The 19849-nt window shown below is 41.3% G+C and overlaps 1 long non-coding RNA gene across 1 annotated transcript; it reads left to right on the forward strand.

The window, feature by feature from the left end:
• Window positions 1–13953: 13953 nt before the first annotated feature.
• Window positions 13954–17529, forward strand: LOC142481278 (uncharacterized). Its single transcript, XR_012795713.1, has 3 exons — window positions 13954–14053; window positions 15693–15795; window positions 17430–17529. It is a non-coding gene; the product is annotated as an uncharacterized LOC142481278 (long non-coding RNA).
• The last annotated feature ends 2320 nt before the right edge of the window (window positions 17530–19849 follow it).

Genomic DNA, 19849 nt, shown 5'->3' on the forward strand with positions numbered 1-19849 from the left:
TTGTTGGTAAAGAGGGGGCATCCAGAAAGAGGTAAGGAGATAGTTTTATTTTAATTCAAGAAGGAGTGCCTGGTGGCGTAGCTGGTGTGCTCTGTCACACTACAGACCCCTCCCTGTGTGTGTGTGTGCGTGCGTGCGTGCGTGCGTGCGTGCGTGCGTGCGTGCGTCTGCAGGGGGTATCTGTCCCATCCATAGATATCAGGGGTACTGCAGCTGCTGCTGCTGTTCAAACTTTTGCTTTAGGCCCATTCCTTTGATGTTAATAAGCGTTTCTAGTACAATCTTTTTCGCTCTGTTCACCCACATCTTTACATTACCTCGTGTGTGTGTGTGTGTGTGTGTGTGTGTGTATGTGTATGTGTGTGTACGTGTGTATAGCATGTGTTTGAAACACTATACTGTATCTGCATAGAAAAAAAGCCTTCTTTTAGTAATGTACAGTTCAAATACTGTATGAACATGACCCCATCTCATCTCATCCCCCTGACTCTGGATACAAAACATTCATGTATTCGTTTGCAACTTTTCATACAATTTGCTTGCACCATTTCAGAGAAATTAAATATTTAAAATGGAAATAAATTGGTAACTGCAGTAACAAACAACACTGTACATGCTAATAGTACATCCATGTAAGCAGTACATACATGCTCAGGAGTTGTTTTTTTGGATCGGTATATACTTGTCATTATCCACTTCAACCATTTTAATTCCCCCCTTTTAAATTATTGTACTGGTTGATGTGTATGTATATATATATATATATATATATATATATATATATATATATATATATATATAGATATATATCTATATATATATATATATATATATATTTCAACCATTATCACCTACAGTACAGTAGCATACAGTGCTCCCACTGCAGCAAGGGATTCTGGGAAATGACATGCAATGTTTACTCGCTCATCCCACAACGTGGCGGTATCAAATATAGCGTTTTCCCAGTTATTATATCCCTGCAGGATGTAGGATAATCCCAGCCAAACCCACATACTTACTACATTCCCGTTATGTCACATGTATTATTTCCTGTGAAGGAAGCGCTATGTATATTCCCATTATGGTCACAAATTGGACGATACTGTATTTCCATTATGTCTCCTATTATTTTCCCATGATATCTCATAGAATACTGTCATCCAAAACCACATCATTATTGAATGATTGAAAATGATGCTCCGTTTTATGTCAAGATTGTCTTGACACTTAGACCCCCAAGATTTCAATAGCGCCTCACTTAAAAGATGACATTATTTTTGATTCAAATGAACTTTTATGGTGCAGAAGCCGCATGGTGCCTGTGCCTACAGTGTATGTATTTGTCAGTGTGTCTCTATCTGCATTTCTGTCTCTTGCTGGCCGCCAGCCTGTGTGATGATGTCAGCCTGTCTGTGATGTAAGAGAGACATTGTGATATCATCACATACTGTAGGCAGGATGGCAGGTGTAAAGCTTCTAAAAGAGAGAGGGAGGGAGAGAGGTAGAGGAGAGAGAGGGAGAAAGAGGGAGAGAGAGAGCAAGCAGCTCCTCCCTCCCATGCAAATGACTGGAGGCAGAGGAGTAGAGGGACAGAAGCCTGTGCTGCTTGTAATGGGACAGGATTTGGGGTGCTGTTTCATGCTCTATCTCCCTCCCTCCCACTGTCTCAGGTGCAGAAAGTTTTCAAGGGAGAGAGGAAAGGAAGAGGAAAATGGAAGCTGAGGAGAGCTGGTCCTGTCCCTCTTGTTGGTAAAGAGGGGGCATCCAGAAAGAGGTAAGGAGATAGTTTTATTTTAATTCAAGAAGGAGTGCCTGGTGGCGTAGCTGGTGTGCTCTGTCACACTACAGACCCCTCCCTGTGTGTGTGTGTGTGTGTGTGCGTGCGTGCGTGCGTGCGTGCGTGCGTGCGTGCGTGCGTGCGTGCGTGCGTCTGCAGGGGGTATCTGTCCCATCCATAGATATCAGGGGTACTGCAGCTGCTGCTGCTGTTCAAACTTTTGCTTTAGGCCCATTCCTTTGATGTTAATAAGCGTTTCTAGTACAATCTTTTTCGCTCTGTTCACCCACATCTTTACATTACCTCGTGTGTGTGTGTGTGTGTGTGTGTGTGTGTGTATGTGTATGTGTGTGTACGTGTGTATAGCATGTGTTTGAAACACTATACTGTATCTGCATAGAAAAAAAGCCTTCTTTTAGTAATGTACAGTTCAAATACTGTATGAACATGACCCCATCTCATCTCATCCCCCTGACTCTGGATACAAAACATTCATGTATTCGTTTGCAACTTTTCATACAATTTGCTTGCACCATTTCAGAGAAATTAAATATTTAAAATGGAAATAAATTGGTAACTGCAGTAACAAACAACACTGTACATGCTAATAGTACATCCATGTAAGCAGTACATACATGCTCAGGAGTTGTTTTTTTGGATCGGTATATACTTGTCATTATCCACTTCAACCATTTTAATTCCCCCCTTTTAAATTATTGTACTGGTTGATGTGTATGTATATATATATATATATATATATATATATATATATATATATATATATATATAGATATATATCTATATATATATATATATATATATATTTCAACCATTATCACCTACAGTACAGTAGCATACAGTGCTCCCACTGCAGCAAGGGATTCTGGGAAATGACATGCAATGTTTACTCGCTCATCCCACAACGTGGCGGTATCAAATATAGCGTTTTCCCAGTTATTATATCCCTGCAGGATGTAGGATAATCCCAGCCAAACCCACATACTTACTACATTCCCGTTATGTCACATGTATTATTTCCTGTGAAGGAAGCGCTATGTATATTCCCATTATGGTCACAAATTGGACGATACTGTATTTCCATTATGTCTCCTATTATTTTCCCATGATATCTCATAGAATACTGTCATCCAAAACCACATCATTATTGAATGATTGAAAATGATGCTCCGTTTTATGTCAAGATTGTCTTGACACTTAGACCCCCAAGATTTCAATAGCGCCTCACTTAAAAGATGACATTATTTTTGATTCAAATGAACTTTTATGGTGCAGAAGCCGCATGGTGCCTGTGCCTACAGTGTATGTATTTGTCAGTGTGTCTCTATCTGCATTTCTGTCTCTTGCTGGCCGCCAGCCTGTGTGATGATGTCAGCCTGTCTGTGATGTAAGAGAGACATTGTGATATCATCACATACTGTAGGCAGGATGGCAGGTGTAAAGCTTCTAAAAGAGAGAGGGAGGGAGAGAGGTAGAGGAGAGAGAGGGAGAAAGAGGGAGAGAGAGAGCAAGCAGCTCCTCCCTCCCATGCAAATGACTGGAGGCAGAGGAGTAGAGGGACAGAAGCCTGTGCTGCTTGTAATGGGACAGGATTTGGGGTGCTGTTTCATGCTCTATCTCCCTCCCTCCCACTGTCTCAGGTGCAGAAAGTTTTCAAGGGAGAGAGGAAAGGAAGAGGAAAATGGAAGCTGAGGAGAGCTGGTCCTGTCCCTCTTGTTGGTAAAGAGGGGGCATCCAGAAAGAGGTAAGGAGATAGTTTTATTTTAATTCAAGAAGGAGTGCCTGGTGGCGTAGCTGGTGTGCTCTGTCACACTACAGACCCCTCCCTGTGTGTGTGTGTGTGTGTGTGTGTGTGTGCGTGCGTGCGTGCGTGCGTGCGTGCGTGCGTCTGCAGGGGGTATCTGTCCCATCCATAGATATCAGGGGTACTGCAGCTGCTGCTGCTGTTCAAACTTTTGCTTTAGGCCCATTCCTTTGATGTTAATAAGCGTTTCTAGTACAATCTTTTTCGCTCTGTTCACCCACATCTTTACATTACCTCGTGTGTGTGTGTGTGTGTGTGTGTGTGTGTATGTGTATGTGTGTGTACGTGTGTATAGCATGTGTTTGAAACACTATACTGTATCTGCATAGAAAAAAAGCCTTCTTTTAGTAATGTACAGTTCAAATACTGTATGAACATGACCCCATCTCATCTCATCCCCCTGACTCTGGATACAAAACATTCATGTATTCGTTTGCAACTTTTCATACAATTTGCTTGCACCATTTCAGAGAAATTAAATATTTAAAATGGAAATAAATTGGTAACTGCAGTAACAAACAACACTGTACATGCTAATAGTACATCCATGTAAGCAGTACATACATGCTCAGGAGTTGTTTTTTTGGATCGGTATATACTTGTCATTATCCACTTCAACCATTTTAATTCCCCCCTTTTAAATTATTGTACTGGTTGATGTGTATGTATATATATATATATATATATATATATATATATATATATATATATATATATATATAGATATATATCTATATATATATATATATATATATATTTCAACCATTATCACCTACAGTACAGTAGCATACAGTGCTCCCACTGCAGCAAGGGATTCTGGGAAATGACATGCAATGTTTACTCGCTCATCCCACAACGTGGCGGTATCAAATATAGCGTTTTCCCAGTTATTATATCCCTGCAGGATGTAGGATAATCCCAGCCAAACCCACATACTTACTACATTCCCGTTATGTCACATGTATTATTTCCTGTGAAGGAAGCGCTATGTATATTCCCATTATGGTCACAAATTGGACGATACTGTATTTCCATTATGTCTCCTATTATTTTCCCATGATATCTCATAGAATACTGTCATCCAAAACCACATCATTATTGAATGATTGAAAATGATGCTCCGTTTTATGTCAAGATTGTCTTGACACTTAGACCCCCAAGATTTCAATAGCGCCTCACTTAAAAGATGACATTATTTTTGATTCAAATGAACTTTTATGGTGCAGAAGCCGCATGGTGCCTGTGCCTACAGTGTATGTATTTGTCAGTGTGTCTCTATCTGCATTTCTGTCTCTTGCTGGCCGCCAGCCTGTGTGATGATGTCAGCCTGTCTGTGATGTAAGAGAGACATTGTGATATCATCACATACTGTAGGCAGGATGGCAGGTGTAAAGCTTCTAAAAGAGAGAGGGAGGGAGAGAGGTAGAGGAGAGAGAGGGAGAAAGAGGGAGAGAGAGAGCAAGCAGCTCCTCCCTCCCATGCAAATGACTGGAGGCAGAGGAGTAGAGGGACAGAAGCCTGTGCTGCTTGTAATGGGACAGGATTTGGGGTGCTGTTTCATGCTCTATCTCCCTCCCTCCCACTGTCTCAGGTGCAGAAAGTTTTCAAGGGAGAGAGGAAAGGAAGAGGAAAATGGAAGCTGAGGAGAGCTGGTCCTGTCCCTCTTGTTGGTAAAGAGGGGGCATCCAGAAAGAGGTAAGGAGATAGTTTTATTTTAATTCAAGAAGGAGTGCCTGGTGGCGTAGCTGGTGTGCTCTGTCACACTACAGACCCCTCCCTGTGTGTGTGTGTGTGTGTGTGTGCGTGCGTGCGTGCGTGCGTGCGTGCGTCTGCAGGGGGTATCTGTCCCATCCATAGATATCAGGGGTACTGCAGCTGCTGCTGCTGTTCAAACTTTTGCTTTAGGCCCATTCCTTTGATGTTAATAAGCGTTTCTAGTACAATCTTTTTCGCTCTGTTCACCCACATCTTTACATTACCTCGTGTGTGTGTGTGTGTGTGTGTGTGTGTGTGTGTGTGTATGTGTGTGTACGTGTGTATAGCATGTGTTTGAAACACTATACTGTATCTGCATAGAAAAAAAGCCTTCTTTTAGTAATGTACAGTTCAAATACTGTATGAACATGACCCCATCTCATCTCATCCCCCTGACTCTGGATACAAAACATTCATGTATTCGTTTGCAACTTTTCATACAATTTGCTTGCACCATTTCAGAGAAATTAAATATTTAAAATGGAAATAAATTGGTAACTGCAGTAACAAACAACACTGTACATGCTAATAGTACATCCATGTAAGCAGTACATACATGCTCAGGAGTTGTTTTTTTGGATCGGTATATACTTGTCATTATCCACTTCAACCATTTTAATTCCCCCCTTTTAAATTATTGTACTGGTTGATGTGTATGTATATATATATATATATATATATATATATATATATATATATATATAGATATATATCTATATATATATATATATATATATATATTTCAACCATTATCACCTACAGTACAGTAGCATACAGTGCTCCCACTGCAGCAAGGGATTCTGGGAAATGACATGCAATGTTTACTCGCTCATCCCACAACGTGGCGGTATCAAATATAGCGTTTTCCCAGTTATTATATCCCTGCAGGATGTAGGATAATCCCAGCCAAACCCACATACTTACTACATTCCCGTTATGTCACATGTATTATTTCCTGTGAAGGAAGCGCTATGTATATTCCCATTATGGTCACAAATTGGACGATACTGTATTTCCATTATGTCTCCTATTATTTTCCCATGATATCTCATAGAATACTGTCATCCAAAACCACATCATTATTGAATGATTGAAAATGATGCTCCGTTTTATGTCAAGATTGTCTTGACACTTAGACCCCCAAGATTTCAATAGCGCCTCACTTAAAAGATGACATTATTTTTGATTCAAATGAACTTTTATGGTGCAGAAGCCGCATGGTGCCTGTGCCTACAGTGTATGTATTTGTCAGTGTGTCTCTATCTGCATTTCTGTCTCTTGCTGGCCGCCAGCCTGTGTGATGATGTCAGCCTGTCTGTGATGTAAGAGAGACATTGTGATATCATCACATACTGTAGGCAGGATGGCAGGTGTAAAGCTTCTAAAAGAGAGAGGGAGGGAGAGAGGTAGAGGAGAGAGAGGGAGAAAGAGGGAGAGAGAGAGCAAGCAGCTCCTCCCTCCCATGCAAATGACTGGAGGCAGAGGAGTAGAGGGACAGAAGCCTGTGCTGCTTGTAATGGGACAGGATTTGGGGTGCTGTTTCATGCTCTATCTCCCTCCCTCCCACTGTCTCAGGTGCAGAAAGTTTTCAAGGGAGAGAGGAAAGGAAGAGGAAAATGGAAGCTGAGGAGAGCTGGTCCTGTCCCTCTTGTTGGTAAAGAGGGGGCATCCAGAAAGAGGTAAGGAGATAGTTTTATTTTAATTCAAGAAGGAGTGCCTGGTGGCGTAGCTGGTGTGCTCTGTCACACTACAGACCCCTCCCTGTGTGTGTGTGTGTGTGCGTGCGTGCGTGCGTGCGTGCGTGCGTGCGTGCGTGCGTGCGTGCGTGCGTCTGCAGGGGGTATCTGTCCCATCCATAGATATCAGGGGTACTGCAGCTGCTGCTGCTGTTCAAACTTTTGCTTTAGGCCCATTCCTTTGATGTTAATAAGCGTTTCTAGTACAATCTTTTTCGCTCTGTTCACCCACATCTTTACATTACCTCGTGTGTGTGTGTGTGTGTGTGTGTGTGTGTATGTGTATGTGTGTGTACGTGTGTATAGCATGTGTTTGAAACACTATACTGTATCTGCATAGAAAAAAAGCCTTCTTTTAGTAATGTACAGTTCAAATACTGTATGAACATGACCCCATCTCATCTCATCCCCCTGACTCTGGATACAAAACATTCATGTATTCGTTTGCAACTTTTCATACAATTTGCTTGCACCATTTCAGAGAAATTAAATATTTAAAATGGAAATAAATTGGTAACTGCAGTAACAAACAACACTGTACATGCTAATAGTACATCCATGTAAGCAGTACATACATGCTCAGGAGTTGTTTTTTTGGATCGGTATATACTTGTCATTATCCACTTCAACCATTTTAATTCCCCCCTTTTAAATTATTGTACTGGTTGATGTGTATGTATATATATATATATATATATATATATATATATATATATATATATATATAGATATATATCTATATATATATATATATATATATATTTCAACCATTATCACCTACAGTACAGTAGCATACAGTGCTCCCACTGCAGCAAGGGATTCTGGGAAATGACATGCAATGTTTACTCGCTCATCCCACAACGTGGCGGTATCAAATATAGCGTTTTCCCAGTTATTATATCCCTGCAGGATGTAGGATAATCCCAGCCAAACCCACATACTTACTACATTCCCGTTATGTCACATGTATTATTTCCTGTGAAGGAAGCGCTATGTATATTCCCATTATGGTCACAAATTGGACGATACTGTATTTCCATTATGTCTCCTATTATTTTCCCATGATATCTCATAGAATACTGTCATCCAAAACCACATCATTATTGAATGATTGAAAATGATGCTCCGTTTTATGTCAAGATTGTCTTGACACTTAGACCCCCAAGATTTCAATAGCGCCTCACTTAAAAGATGACATTATTTTTGATTCAAATGAACTTTTATGGTGCAGAAGCCGCATGGTGCCTGTGCCTACAGTGTATGTATTTGTCAGTGTGTCTCTATCTGCATTTCTGTCTCTTGCTGGCCGCCAGCCTGTGTGATGATGTCAGCCTGTCTGTGATGTAAGAGAGACATTGTGATATCATCACATACTGTAGGCAGGATGGCAGGTGTAAAGCTTCTAAAAGAGAGAGGGAGGGAGAGAGGTAGAGGAGAGAGAGGGAGAAAGAGGGAGAGAGAGAGCAAGCAGCTCCTCCCTCCCATGCAAATGACTGGAGGCAGAGGAGTAGAGGGACAGAAGCCTGTGCTGCTTGTAATGGGACAGGATTTGGGGTGCTGTTTCATGCTCTATCTCCCTCCCTCCCACTGTCTCAGGTGCAGAAAGTTTTCAAGGGAGAGAGGAAAGGAAGAGGAAAATGGAAGCTGAGGAGAGCTGGTCCTGTCCCTCTTGTTGGTAAAGAGGGGGCATCCAGAAAGAGGTAAGGAGATAGTTTTATTTTAATTCAAGAAGGAGTGCCTGGTGGCGTAGCTGGTGTGCTCTGTCACACTACAGACCCCTCCCTGTGTGTGTGCGTGCGTGCGTGCGTGCGTGCGTGCGTGCGTGCGTGCGTGCGTGCGTCTGCAGGGGGTATCTGTCCCATCCATAGATATCAGGGGTACTGCAGCTGCTGCTGCTGTTCAAACTTTTGCTTTAGGCCCATTCCTTTGATGTTAATAAGCGTTTCTAGTACAATCTTTTTCGCTCTGTTCACCCACATCTTTACATTACCTCGTGTGTGTGTGTGTGTGTGTGTGTGTGTGTGTGTGTGTGTGTGTATGTGTGTGTACGTGTGTATAGCATGTGTTTGAAACACTATACTGTATCTGCATAGAAAAAAAGCCTTCTTTTAGTAATGTACAGTTCAAATACTGTATGAACATGACCCCATCTCATCTCATCCCCCTGACTCTGGATACAAAACATTCATGTATTCGTTTGCAACTTTTCATACAATTTGCTTGCACCATTTCAGAGAAATTAAATATTTAAAATGGAAATAAATTGGTAACTGCAGTAACAAACAACACTGTACATGCTAATAGTACATCCATGTAAGCAGTACATACATGCTCAGGAGTTGTTTTTTTGGATCGGTATATACTTGTCATTATCCACTTCAACCATTTTAATTCCCCCCTTTTAAATTATTGTACTGGTTGATGTGTATGTATATATATATATATATATATATATATATATATATATATATATATATAGATATATATCTATATATATATATATATATATATATTTCAACCATTATCACCTACAGTACAGTAGCATACAGTGCTCCCACTGCAGCAAGGGATTCTGGGAAATGACATGCAATGTTTACTCGCTCATCCCACAACGTGGCGGTATCAAATATAGCGTTTTCCCAGTTATTATATCCCTGCAGGATGTAGGATAATCCCAGCCAAACCCACATACTTACTACATTCCCGTTATGTCACATGTATTATTTCCTGTGAAGGAAGCGCTATGTATATTCCCATTATGGTCACAAATTGGACGATACTGTATTTCCATTATGTCTCCTATTATTTTCCCATGATATCTCATAGAATACTGTCATCCAAAACCACATCATTATTGAATGATTGAAAATGATGCTCCGTTTTATGTCAAGATTGTCTTGACACTTAGACCCCCAAGATTTCAATAGCGCCTCACTTAAAAGATGACATTATTTTTGATTCAAATGAACTTTTATGGTGCAGAAGCCGCATGGTGCCTGTGCCTACAGTGTATGTATTTGTCAGTGTGTCTCTATCTGCATTTCTGTCTCTTGCTGGCCGCCAGCCTGTGTGATGATGTCAGCCTGTCTGTGATGTAAGAGAGACATTGTGATATCATCACATACTGTAGGCAGGATGGCAGGTGTAAAGCTTCTAAAAGAGAGAGGGAGGGAGAGAGGTAGAGGAGAGAGAGGGAGAAAGAGGGAGAGAGAGAGCAAGCAGCTCCTCCCTCCCATGCAAATGACTGGAGGCAGAGGAGTAGAGGGACAGAAGCCTGTGCTGCTTGTAATGGGACAGGATTTGGGGTGCTGTTTCATGCTCTATCTCCCTCCCTCCCACTGTCTCAGGTGCAGAAAGTTTTCAAGGGAGAGAGGAAAGGAAGAGGAAAATGGAAGCTGAGGAGAGCTGGTCCTGTCCCTCTTGTTGGTAAAGAGGGGGCATCCAGAAAGAGGTAAGGAGATAGTTTTATTTTAATTCAAGAAGGAGTGCCTGGTGGCGTAGCTGGTGTGCTCTGTCACACTACAGACCCCTCCCTGTGTGTGTGTGTGCGTGCGTGCGTGCGTGCGTGCGTGCGTGCGTGCGTGCGTGCGTGCGTGCGTCTGCAGGGGGTATCTGTCCCATCCATAGATATCAGGGGTACTGCAGCTGCTGCTGCTGTTCAAACTTTTGCTTTAGGCCCATTCCTTTGATGTTAATAAGCGTTTCTAGTACAATCTTTTTCGCTCTGTTCACCCACATCTTTACATTACCTCGTGTGTGTGTGTGTGTGTGTGTGTGTGTGTGTGTGTGTGTATGTGTGTGTACGTGTGTATAGCATGTGTTTGAAACACTATACTGTATCTGCATAGAAAAAAAGCCTTCTTTTAGTAATGTACAGTTCAAATACTGTATGAACATGACCCCATCTCATCTCATCCCCCTGACTCTGGATACAAAACATTCATGTATTCGTTTGCAACTTTTCATACAATTTGCTTGCACCATTTCAGAGAAATTAAATATTTAAAATGGAAATAAATTGGTAACTGCAGTAACAAACAACACTGTACATGCTAATAGTACATCCATGTAAGCAGTACATACATGCTCAGGAGTTGTTTTTTTGGATCGGTATATACTTGTCATTATCCACTTCAACCATTTTAATTCCCCCCTTTTAAATTATTGTACTGGTTGATGTGTATGTATATATATATATATATATATATATATATATATATATATATATATAGATATATATCTATATATATATATATATATATATATTTCAACCATTATCACCTACAGTACAGTAGCATACAGTGCTCCCACTGCAAGCAAGGGATTCTGGGAAATGACATGCAATGTTTACTCGCTCATCCCACAACGTGGCGGTATCAAATATAGCGTTTTCCCAGTTATTATATCCCTGCAGGATGTAGGATAATCCCAGCCAAAACCCACATACTTACTACATTCCGTTATGTCACATGTATTATTTCCTGTGAAGGAAGCGCTATGTATATTCCCATTATGGTCACAAATTGGACGATACTGTATTTCCATTATGTCTCCTATTATTTTCCCATGATATCTCATAGAATACTGTCATCCAAAAACCACATCATTATTGAATGATTGAAAATGATGCTCCGTTTTATGTCAAGATTGTCTTGACACTTAGACCCCCAAGATTTCAATAGCGCCTCACTTAAAAGATGACATTATTTTTGATTCAAATGAACTTTTATGGTGCAGAAGCCGCATGGTGCCTGTGCCTACAGTGTATGTATTTGTCAGTGTGTCTCTATCCTGCATTTCTGTCTCTTGCTGGCCGCCAGCCTGTGTGATGATGTCAGCCTGTCTGTGATGTAAGAGAGACATTGTGATATCATCACATTACTGTAGGCAGGATGGCAGGTGTAAAGCTTCTAAAAGAGAGAGGGAGGGAGAGAGGTAGAGGAGAGAGAGGGAGAAAAGAGGGAGAGAGAGAGCAAGCAGCTCCTCCCTCCCATGCAAATGACTGGAGGCAGAGGAGTAGAGGGACAGAAGCCTGTGCTGCTTGTAATGGGACAGGATTTGGGGTGCTGTTTCATGCTCTATCTCCCTCCCTCCCACTGTCTCAGGTGCAGAAAGTTTTCAAGGGAGAGAGGAAAGGAAGAGGAAAATGGAAGCTGAGGAGAGCTGGTCCTGTCCCTCTTGTTGGTAAAGAGGGGGCATCAGAAAGAGGTAAGGAGATAGTTTTATTTTAATTCAAGAAGGAGTGCCTGGTGGCGTAGCTGGTGTGCTCTGTCACACTACAGACCCCCTCCCTGTGTGTGTGTGTGTGTGCGTGCGTGCGTGCGTGCGTGCGTGCGTGCGTGCGTCTGCAGGGGGTATCTGTCCCATCCATAGATATCAGGGGTACTGCAGCTGCTGCTGCTGTTCAAACTTTTGCTTTAGGCCCATTCCTTTGATGTTAATAAGCGTTTCTAGTACAATCTTTTTCGCTCTGTTCACCCACATCTTTACATTACCTCGTGTGTGTGTGTGTGTGTGTGTGTGTGTGTATGGTGTATGTGTGTGTACGTGTGTATAGCATGTGTTTGAAACACTATACTGTATCTGCATAGAAAAAAAGCCTTCTTTAGTAATGTACAGTTCAATACTGTATGAACATGACCCCATCTCATCTCATCCCCCTGACTCTGGATACAAAACATTCATGTATTCGTTTGCAACTTTTCATACAATTTGCTTGCACCATTTCAGAGAAATTAAATATTTAAAATGGAAATAAATTGGTAACTGCAGTAACAAACAACACTGTACATGCTAATAGTACATCCATGTAAGCAGTACATACATGCTCAGGAGTTGTTTTTTTGGATCGGTATATACTTGTCATTATCCACTTCAACCATTTTAATTCCCCCCTTTTAAATTATTGTACTGGTTGATGTGTATGTATATATATATATATATATATATATATATATATTATATATATATATATATATATATATATATAGATATATATCTATATATATATATATATATATATATTTCAACCATTATCACCTACAGTACAGTAGCATACAGTGCTCCCACTGCAGCAAGGGATTCTGGGGAAATGACATGCAATGTTTACTCGCTCATCCCACAACGTGGCGGTATCAAATATAGCGTTTTCCCAGTTATTATATCCCTGCAGGATGTAGGATAATCCCAGCCAAACCCACATACTTACTACATTCCCGTTATGTCACATGTATTATTTCCTGTGAAGGAAGCGCTATGTATATTCCCATTATGGTCACAAATTGGACGATACTGTATTTCCATTATGTCTCCTATTATTTTCCCATGATATCTCATAGAATACTGTCATCCAAAACCACATCATTATTGAATGATTGAAAATGATGCTCCGTTTTATGTCAAGATTGTCTTGACACTTAGACCCCCAAGATTTCAATAGCGCCTCACTTAAAAGATGACATTATTTTTGATTCAAATGAACTTTTATGGTGCAGAAGCCGCATGGTGCCTGTGCCTACAGTGTATGTATTTGTCAGTGTGTCTCTATCTGCATTTCTGTCTCTTGCTGGCCGCCAGCCTGTGTGATGATGTCAGCCTGTCTGTGATGTAAGAGAGACATTGTGATATCATCACATACTGTAGGCAGGATGGCAGGTGTAAAGCTTCTAAAAGAGAGAGGGAGGGAGAGAGGTAGAGGAGAGAGAGGGAGAAAGAGGGAGAGAGAGAGCAAGCAGCTCCTCCCTCCCATGCAAATGACTGGAGGCAGAGGAGTAGAGGGACAGAAGCCTGTGCTGCTTGTAATGGGACAGGATTTGGGGTGCTGTTTCATGCTCTATCTCCCTCCCTCCCACTGTCTCAGGTGCAGAAAGTTTTCAAGGGAGAGAGGAAAGGAAGAGGAAAATGGAAGCTGAGGAGAGCTGGTCCTGTCCCTCTTGTTGGTAAAGAGGGGGCATCCAGAAAGAGGTAAGGAGATAGTTTTATTTTAATTCAAGAAGGAGTGCCTGGTGGCGTAGCTGGTGTGCTCTGTCACACTACAGACCCCTCCCTGTGTGTGTGTTGCGTGCGTGCGTGCGTGCGTGCGTGCGTGCGTGCGTGCGTCTGCAGGGGGTATCTGTCCCATCCATAGATATCAGGGGTACTGCAGCTGCTGCTGCTGTTCAAACTTTTGCTTTAGGCCCATTCCTTTGATGTTAATAAGCGTTTCTAGTACAATCTTTTTCGCTCTGTTCACCCACATCTTTACATTACCTCGTGTGTGTGTGTGTGTGTGTGTGTGTGTGTATGTGTATGTGTGTGTACGTGTGTATAGCATGTGTTTGAAACACTATACTGTATCTGCATAGAAAAAAAGCCTTCTTTTAGTAATGTACAGTTCAAATACTGTATGAACATGACCCCATCTCATCTCATCCCCCTGACTCTGGATACAAAACATTCATGTATTCGTTTGCAACTTTTCATACAATTTGCTTGCACCATTTCAGAGAAATTAAATATTTAAAATGGAAATAAATTGGTAACTGCAGTAACAAACAACACTGTACATGCTAATAGTACATCCATGTAAGCAGTACATACATGCTCAGGAGTTGTTTTTTTGGATCGGTATATACTTGTCATTATCCACTTCAACCATTTTAATTCCCCCCTTTTAAATTATTGTACTGGTTGATGTGTATGTATATATATTTATATATATATATATATATATATATATATATATATATATATATAGATATATATCTATATATATATATATATATATATATTTCAACCATTATCACCTACAGTACAGTAGCATACAGTGCTCCCACTGCAGCAAGGGATTCTGGGAAATGACATGCAATGTTACTCGCTCATCCCACAACGTGGCGGTATCAAATATAGCGTTTTCCCAGTTATTATATCCCTGCAGGATGTAGGATAATCCCAGCCAAACCCACATACTTACTACATTCCGTTATGTCACATGTATTATTTCCTGTGAAGGAAGCGCTATGTATAATCCCATTATGGTCACAAATTGGACGATACTGTATTTCCATTATGTCTCCTATTATTTTCCCATGATATCTCATAGAATACTGTCATCCAAAACCACATCATTATTGAATGATGAAAATGATGCTCCGTTTTATGTCAAGATTGTCTTGACACTTAGACCCCCAAGATTTCAATAGCGCCTCACTTAAAAGATGACATTATTTTTGATTCAAATGAACTTTTATGGTGCAGAAGCCGCATGGTGCCTGTGGCCTTACAGTGTATGTATTTGTCAGTGTGTCTCTATCTGCATTTCTGTCTCTTGCTGGCCGCCAGCCTGTGTGATGATGTCAGCCTGTCTGTGATGTAAGAGAGACATTGTGATATCATCACATACTGTAGGCAGGATGGCAGGTGTAAAGCTTCTAAAAGAGAGAGGGAGGGAGAGAGGTAGAGGAGAGAGAGGGAGAAAGAGGGAGAGAGAGAGCAAGCAGCTCCTCCCTCCCATGCAAATGACTGGAGGCAGAGGAGTAGAGGGACAGAAGCCTGTGCTGCTTGTAATGGGACAGGATTTGGGGTGCTGTTTCATGCTCTATCTCCCTCCCTCCCACTGTCTCAGGTGCAGAAAGTTTTCAAGGGAGAGAGGAAAGAAGAGGAAAATGGAAGCTGAGGAGAGCTGGTCCTGTCCCTCTTGTTGGTAAAGAGGGGGCATCCAGAAAGAGGTAAGGAGATAGTTTTATTTTAATTCAAGAAGGAGTGCCTGGTGGCGTAGCTGGTGTGCTCTGTCACACTACAGACCCCTCCCTGTGTGTGTGTGTGCGTGCGTGCGTGCGTGCGTGCGTGCGTGCGTGCGTCTGCAGGGGGTATCTGTCCCATCCATAGATATCAGGGGTACTGCAGCTGCTGCTGCTGTTCAAACTTTTGCTTTAGGCCCATTCCTTTGATGTTAATAAGCGTTTCTAGTACAATCTTTTTCGCTCTGTTCACCCACATCTTTACATTACCTCGTGTGTGTGTGTGTGTGTGTGTGTGTGTATGTGTATGTGTGTGTACGTGTGTATAGCATGTGTTTGAAACACTATACTGTATCTGCATAGAAAAAAAGCCTTCTTTTAGTAATGTACAGTTCAAATACTGTATGAACATGACCCCATCTCATCTCATCCCCCTGACTCTGGATACAAAACATTCATGTATTCGTTTGCAACTTTTCATACAATTTGCTTGCACCATTTCAGAGAAATTAAATATTTAAAAATGGAAATAAATTGGTAACTGCAGTAACAAACAACACTGTACATGCTAATAGTACATCCATGTAAGCAGTACATACATGCTCAGGAGTTGTTTTTTTGGATCGGTATATACTTGTCATTATCCACTTCAACCATTTTAATTCCCCCCTTTAAATTATTGTACTGGTTGATGTGTATGTATATATATATATATATATATATATATAATATATATATATATATATATATATATAGATATATATCTATATATATATATATATATATATATTTCAACCATTATCACCTACAGTACAGTAGCATACAGTGCTCCCACTGCAGCAAGGGATTCTGGAAATGACATGCAATGTTTACTCGCTCATCCCACAACGTGGCGGTATCAAATATAGCGTTTTCCCAGTTATTATATCCCTGCAGGATGTAGGATAATCCCAGCCAAACCCACATACTTACTACATTCCCGTTATGTCACATGTATTATTTCCTGTGAAGGAAGCGGCTATGTATATTCCCATTATGGTCACAAATTGGACGATACTGTATTTCATTATGTCTCCTATTATTTTCCCATGATATCTCATAGAATACTGTCATCCAAAACCACATCATTATTGAATGATTGAAAATGATGCTCCGTTTTATGTCAAGATTGTCTTGACACTTAGACCCCCAAGATTTCATAGCGCCTCACTTAAAAGATGACATTATTTTTGATTCAAATGAACTTTTATGGTGCAGAAGCCGCATGGTGCCTGTGCCTACAGTGTATGTAATTGTCAGTGTGTCTCTATCTGCATTTCTGTCTCTTGCTGGCCGCCAGCCTGTGTGATGATGTCAGCCTGTCTGTGATGTAAGAGAGACATTGTGATATCATCACATACTGTAGGCAGGATGGCAGGTGTAAAGCTTCTAAAAGAGAGAGGGAGGGAGAGAGGTAGAGGAGAGAGAGGGAGAAAGAGGGAGAGAGAGAGCAAGCAGCTCCTCCCTCCCATGCAAATGACTGGAGGCAGAGGAGTAGAGGGACAGAAGCCTGTGCTGCTTGTAATGGGACAGGATTTGGGGTGCTGTTTCATGCTCTATCTCCCTCCCTCCCACTGTCTCAGGTGCAGAAAGTTTTCAAGGGAGAGAGGAAAGGAAGAGGAAAATGGAAGCTGAGGAGAGCTGGTCCTGTCCCTCTTGTTGGTAAAGAGGGGGCATCCAGAAAGAGGTAAGGAGATAGTTTTATTTTAATTCAAGAAGGAGTGCCTGGTGGCGTAGCTGTGTGCTCTGTCACACTACAGACCCCTCCCTGTGTGTGTGTGTGCGTGCGTGCGTGCGTGCGTCTGCAGGGGGTATCTGTCCCATCCATAGATATCAGGGTACTGCAGCTGCTGCTGCTGTTCAAACTTTTGCTTTAGGCCCATTCCTTTGATGTTAATAAGCGTTTCTAGTACAATCTTTTTCGCTCTGTTCACCCACATCTTTACATTACCTCGTGTGTGTGTGTGTTGTGTGTGTGTGTGTGTATGTGTATGTGTGTGTACGTGTGTATAGCATGTGTTTGAAACACTATACTGTATCTGCATAGAAAAAAAGCCTTCTTTTAGTAATGTACAGTTCAAATACTGTATGAACATGACCCCCATCTCATCTCATCCCCCTGACTCTGGATACAAAACATTCTGTATTCGTTTGCAACTTTTCATACAATTTGCTTGCACCATTTCAGAGAAATTAAATATTTAAAATGGAAATAAATTGGTAACTGCAGTAACAAACAACACTGTACATGCTAATAGTACATCCATGTAAGCAGTACATACATGCCTCAGGAGTTGTTTTTTTGGATCGGTATATACTTGTCATTATCCACTTCAACCATTTTAATTCCCCCCCTTTTAAATTATTGTACTGGTTGATGTGTATGTATATATATATATATATATATATATATATATATATATATATATATATATAGATATATATCTATATATATATATATATATATATATTTCAACCATTATCACCTACAGTACAGTAGCATACAGTGCTCCCACTGCAGCAAAGGATTCTGGGAAATGACATGCAATGTTTACTCGCTCATCCCACAACGTGGCGGTATCAAATATAGCGTTTTCCCAGTTATTATATCCCTGCAGGATGTAGGATAATCCCAGCCAAACCCACATACTTACTACATTCCCGTTATGTCACATGTATTATTTCCCTGTGAAGGAAGCGCTATGTATATTCCCATTATGGTCACAAATTGGACGATACTGTATTTCCATTATGTCTCCTATTATTTCCCATGATATCTCATAGAATACTGTCATCCAAAACCACATCATTATTGAATGATTGAAAATGATGCTCCGTTTATGTCAAGATTGTCTTGACACTTAGACCCCCAAGATTTCAATAGCGCCTCACTTAAAAGATGACATTATTTTTGATTCAAATGAACTTTTATGGTGCAGAAGCCGCATGGTGCCTGTGCCTACAGTGTATGTATTTGTCAGTGTGTCTCTATCTGCATTTCTGTCTCTTGCTGGCCGCCAGCCTGTGTGATGATGTCAGCCTGTCTGTGATGTAAGAGAGACATTGTGATATCATCACATACTGTAGGCAGGATGGCAGGTGTAAAGCTTCTAAAAGAGAGAGGGAGGGAGAGAGGTAGAGGAGAGAGAGGAGAAAGAGGGAGAGAGAGAGCAAGCAGCTCCTCCCTCCCATGCAAATGACTGGAGGCAGAGGAGTAGAGGGACAGAAGCCTGTGCTGCTTGTAATGGGACAGGATTTGGGGTGCTGTTTCATGCTCTATCTCCCTCCCTCCCACTGTCTCAGGTGCAGAAAGTTTTCAAGGGAGAGAGGAAAGGAAGAGGAAAATGGAAGCTGAGGAGAGCTGGTCCTGTCCCTCTTGTTGGTAAAGAGGGGGCATCCAGAAAGAGGTAAGGAGATAGTTTTATTTTAATTCAAGAAGGAGTGCCTGGTGGCGTAGCTGGTGTGCTCTGTCACACTACAGACCCCTCCCTGTGTGTGTGTGTGTGTGTGTGTGTGTGCGTTGCGTGCGTGCGTGCGTGCGTGCGTGCGTGCGTGCGTGCGTGCGTGCGTCTGCAGGGGGTATCTGTCCCATCCATAGATATCAGGGGTACTGCAGCTGCTGCTGCTGTTTCAAACTTTTGCTTTAGGCCCATTCCTTTGATGTTAATAAGCGTTTCTAGTACAATCTTTTTCGCTCTGTTCACCCACATCTTTACATTACCTCGTGTGTGTGTGTGTGTGTGTGTGTGTGTGTGTGTGTGTATGTGTGTGTACGTGTGTATAGCATGTGTTTGAAACACTATACTGTATCTGCATAGAAAAAAAGCCTTCTTTTAGTAATGTACAGTTCAAATACTGTATGAACATGACCCCATCTCATCTCATCCCCCTGACTCTGGATACAAAACATTCATGTATTCCGTTTGCAACTTTTCATACAATTTGCTTGCACCATTTCAGAGAAATTAAATATTTAAAATGGAAATAAATTGGTAACTGCAGT

This window comes from Ascaphus truei, unplaced genomic scaffold (genome assembly GCF_040206685.1).
Source record: "Ascaphus truei isolate aAscTru1 unplaced genomic scaffold, aAscTru1.hap1 HAP1_SCAFFOLD_2472, whole genome shotgun sequence".
Classification (NCBI taxonomy): domain Eukaryota; kingdom Metazoa; phylum Chordata; class Amphibia; order Anura; family Ascaphidae; genus Ascaphus; species Ascaphus truei.